This window comes from Rhinolophus sinicus, chromosome 14 (genome assembly GCF_057876585.1).
Source record: "Rhinolophus sinicus isolate RSI-liver-muscle chromosome 14, RSI-T2T, whole genome shotgun sequence".
NCBI classification, from domain to species: domain Eukaryota; kingdom Metazoa; phylum Chordata; class Mammalia; order Chiroptera; family Rhinolophidae; genus Rhinolophus; species Rhinolophus sinicus.
Window position 1 is genome coordinate 66,318,596 of NC_142514.1, and position 4,891 is coordinate 66,323,486.

The window sequence follows — 4,891 nt, forward strand, 5'->3', positions numbered from 1 at the left end:
TTTTCAATTTCTTGCAATATTTTTGACTACAGTCTCAAAAGATGGGACTGCCTTACCTGACCCTCCTTGCAGCCTCCAAACACAAATATTTCTCTTTTTGCCAGTTTTATTGAGATATAAGTGACTCATAACATTATATTAGTTTAAGTTATACAATTTAATGATTTGACATATGTATATATTACAAAATGATTACCACAATGAGTTTAGTTTAAAAATATGGAATAATTCATGAATTTGCATGTTATCTTTGCACAGGGGCCATCTAATCTTCTCTGTATCATTCCAATTTTTTATTATAAGTGCTATCGAGATGAGCACCACAGATATTTCTAAAAGGTAATTGATTGTCATTGTCTGAGTATATCTTCCATAAAGGCATTGGTCAATTGTTGGCAAAATATTAATCAGATATGAAGGGGAAGGATCTCAAATTAATCCAATACTTTCTTGCATAATCTCCTCTCTTTGCTGACCTTTTACTCATGAACCCTTAGATAAATAAAGAAAACATGATTCACATTTCCAATAAAATATGAAGTCTGTATTTCAACTAAGGATCCTGCTTGGTCACACAGTAGACTTATATTCCAAAGTAACTATATTGCATTTTGACAGGAAACAAGGCAGTCATGTTTCATTGACAGAAAGCCCTCTTGAGCATGTCTCCTGGTAGGTAAAAGGGATCTGAGTCATTTACTGAGAGTGAATCATAAGTTCAAATAAAACACCTACAAAACTTAATAGAGGAATGAGCTAAAACTACAAAAGTCACCCATTACTGTATAACTTTTCAAGTATCACTAATGCACAGCACCAGAGGATTAACTAATAGTATTCTGCTTTAATAGCATCTCTGCCATATCATTAACCCAAGCATGGTCCATAAAGTTACTCGAATATCCATAAATAAGCTTACTAAAGTTTATGTGTTTTCTAGTTCTATCACCTCAATAAGAAAAAAGGCATCAAATTCCTCATCCAGCCTCAACTGTGTGGATCTGAAGGCCAGGGATTGGACAATAATATCAATGGTTATTATAAATGAATTCAAATTCCCACTGTGTCAGTTTTCCATGCCTTGTTTTCAAAAGATTATGGTTTTGATCCTAATTCTGCAAAGTAAAATGATATTGCTTCTAATGATATTGCACGATTAATCTATAACCTACCTTCAGACAGAACCTGGATAGATGATGTTTTCAAATCACTACCCAGTATATACTGGAAATTATACTGGTTTTGATAAGAATTAGTTGGAATATACCACCCACACACACACACAAAAAGTCCTATTTAATCCAATCTTCTATTGGAAATTCCAGGATTTATGTCACTATTATAGAAAAACTCATTTTGGTTATAGCACCAACATGGCCAAATAAATGACTTCAAGATGCTAGAAGAAAGTATTTGGCCAAGATAAATAGGTATTCAAACAGGCCTCCCCAGCTTACTCATTTTGCTATATGGAAAATGAACTAACTGAGTTTAATGTATACCAAATGAGATTTGGAAGCACGTTCTAATTCACTTCATTCTGTACCAGGAATGAGCAGTTTTTGATTTCCTTGCTTCCACCTTTAACCCCTACTGTGTATTCTCAACAAAATGGGCAAAGCGATCCTTTTAAAATATACATCAGATTATGTCACTCCTCTGCTCAAAATCTTTCAATGTCTCCCACGCTATGAACAGTACAAAGCAGATCCCTGGCACTGGTCTACGGGCCGTAAACACTCTGGCCTCTCTGATCTATCTCTTACTCTCCCCCTCACTCACTTTCCTCCAGTTTCACCAGACACAGTGTTTTCCAAACATGCCCAATATATACACACCTCAGCACTTTTGCACTACTTGTCCCCTCTGACCAGAACACTCTTGTCTCTGACATCCCCATGACTCATTCCTTCACCTCCATCAGATCTTTGCTCAAGTCACCATCTCTACAGGCAATGCTCTCCAACCTATTTAAAATGACATTTCATCCCCTCTCCCCACACTCTCAATTACCTCTTGTCCTATTCTATGTTTCCTCCACAGCATTCATCATCTCCTAACATTCTACTTATCATATTTATTAAGTTTATTGCCTCTGTCCCTCACTAGAATTTAAATTCCACAAGGACAGAAATTTTAGTCCGTTTTGTTCACTGCTCTGTACACAGAACTTGAAACAATACACAGCACATGTTAGGTGCTTAATTATATCAGTTGAATGAAAGAATGAATTCCAAAGTTGCTGAAAGTGGCAGAGATCTAAAACATTGACAATGTGCAAATATTGTTAAAACCCATGACTTAAACTCTGTAAACCTCAGTTTTCTCATCTGTGAAATGGAATAATTATAGTATCTAACACTTAGGGCTGTTGGAAAGATTAAGGGAGAAAATAATGAAAGCATTTAAGACAATGCTTTGCTTATTGATGAATTAGTCTGAAAGTGGTAAAAGCAAGAATGATAGAAACAATACCTAATGTCTGCATAGAATTGTACACTTCATGAAGGACACAATATTTTCATTAGATCCTCTCAGGATCCTCCCAGAGTCATTACAAGAAAATATTAATATCTGGATCCTCAGTGTCTGTGTCTCGGCAACGTCAGGGATGTCACCAACCACAAGTCTATGTATGAAAGATGGAGGCAGTATTCAAACCCAAGTCTTCTGGGTCCAAGCCCTATGCTGTCTCCTCAGTATCAGACAAAGGAAACATCACTTCCAACTCAAGGCATTAACAAAATGAAAGGTCTTTGAAGTGATGTGTTCTGTTTGGTTTTTCATTTATTGAATCTAGATGTTGGCATAAAATGTGACTTAGAGGAGGCAGTAGTCATCATCACCCCGTACTCCGTGCAAACCCTAAGAAGTCAAGACTCAACCACTAGAAGACATTTTCTCACCACTGATCATTGATTCAGTCATATATGTGCACTTGAGAATACTTTTATTATCTAAGTGTGTCCCAACAAGCTTATAAACACCTCAAGACAAGGATCAGGATTTTTTAGAGGAGCTCCCCAACTCCTGATTCAGTCTTGTTTACAGGGTTAATGTTTAGTGAATTTTTAATGAATAAATAAACTAGTTCCTAAAAATGGGTGAGTTGACTGGTGCTGCTGACTTATCTTACAACACAGCATTGTCTCCCTTCTTTTCTACTAAAGTAATCAGTACATCATCATGCCCCACCCTGTCCTCTGCAATTGTACTAATTGGAAAACTAGCTTCCCAGAATGCTGTGCAAAAAAATAATTAGATCTTTAGGAAATGCTGAGTTAAACAAGTTCAAACAAGTGTTTTAACCAGGACTTCTCAGAGCCTTTACTGCACTAATGCAAATTGCAAATCTTCAAAATTTAGGTAGCATTTTGCAAATTTCTTAAACCATACATCCCACCGGAAACAAAGCTTTTGTATGGAGTTTCTCCCAAGGCCACTTTTGTAGAGAACATGTTTATCTATAACAAATACACTCAGGGTCTTCAAAATTCATAAAAAATTCAAATGAAACACCAGGTACATGAAGAAGTCAAGCAGTGTTCATATTTTTGTAAAGCTGTATACCTTACAGGGTAATTTGGGGGCGCCTTACACAATTTCACGGATTTTAAGTAGAAGGCCAAAGCTGCTTGTAGGCAAAGTAGTTAAACTGATGATAAGAAAGGAAGCAAAGGACGTTCCTCTCCTACTGGTCTGACCACAAGGTCTCTGGGCCCATGTAAATAAACACTTCTATAAAAAGGCAAATGTCATCCAAAGACCTTTATCACTTAATAGCATCTTGATTTTATCTACCAGGTAAGATTAAATAAACCTAATTAGCTACTGAGGGCATAGACCACAGAACTTACATATTTAAATGAGGCCAAGAAGAGGATGGTTGGCAGGTGAAATATGTCAGGGGAGAAGAGCAGTATTTGGGTTCCCTAAAGAAGGTGTTGGGAAGGTCTTATCAGAAACAAGGATCCAGTAAAATGGGAATGAAAGAACCTTGAATTCCACTTTGTCCACTTTGTACAGTGGCCTCATGGTGGCTGTGATGACAGATCTTGAGCACTGCAGTTTTCATAGGAAACAGTAAGCAGAAAGCCCGGAGACCTAAACCAGTTCTGTAGATTCTATTGTTTACAGATACAAAGACACATAGGGAAGGAAGTTGTGTCCAGAAAGGGCACTGACTTCAGCAAATATAAGAAGTTACTGATAGTATGAGATCCCCAGAACCTACCATAAGCATTCAAAGTCAAAATAAAACAGTCTTTTATCTGGTTCATCCAAAACTATCCCATTCCCCCCTCTTTCTCCACTCCACCCCAAGCCTCCATCCTTAGCCTTGGCCCCTGAATGAAGAGGGAATAGAAATTAGCCCTATTGTTTCTGTTGTGTGACAGATTTCCATGTGTATATTAACACACACCCTATTCACTATAATTGCACTGGGTCCTACATTTTATTTTTTCAAGTTATAAAACTATATGGATGCTTTGAATAGTACACAAATCCCCTCCTTTCTTTCTGAAGGTAGAGATGGCTTGTGAATCATTAATGAAATCATTTGACTCCAAAATTTAGTCTCCTAGATTCCTAGACTTTTCCCTAAACTCTAAATCTGCAATTCCAGACCCGAGTCCAGTTTCCTTTTTTTTTTCTCACATTTCCACTGTGCTGTTTCTTCCAGGTTCTTTTGAATGTCCTGTGGAGACCTTCTTTCCAGGCAATCCTCTTGCTAAGCACAGTTATCTGAGGCAAAGATTCCCTTAGGGCACCTCATTTTGGAAAATTTTAATGGGAGGGTTTTAAATGGGTTAATCCTGATTTCTAAATGAGTCACCATGCCACTGAGGGAGGATACACTGTCCCCAGATGAGCAGAGCTTACCACTGAC

General features: G+C 37.4%; 1 non-coding gene across 1 annotated transcript; it reads right to left on the reverse strand.

Moving 5' to 3' along the window:
* Positions 1-213: 213 nt before the first annotated feature.
* On the reverse strand, positions 214-321 carry LOC141572508 (U6 spliceosomal RNA). Its single transcript, XR_012497838.1, has one exon. It is a non-coding gene; the product is annotated as a U6 spliceosomal RNA (small nuclear RNA).
* Between the last annotated feature and the right edge of the window lie 4,570 nt (positions 322-4,891).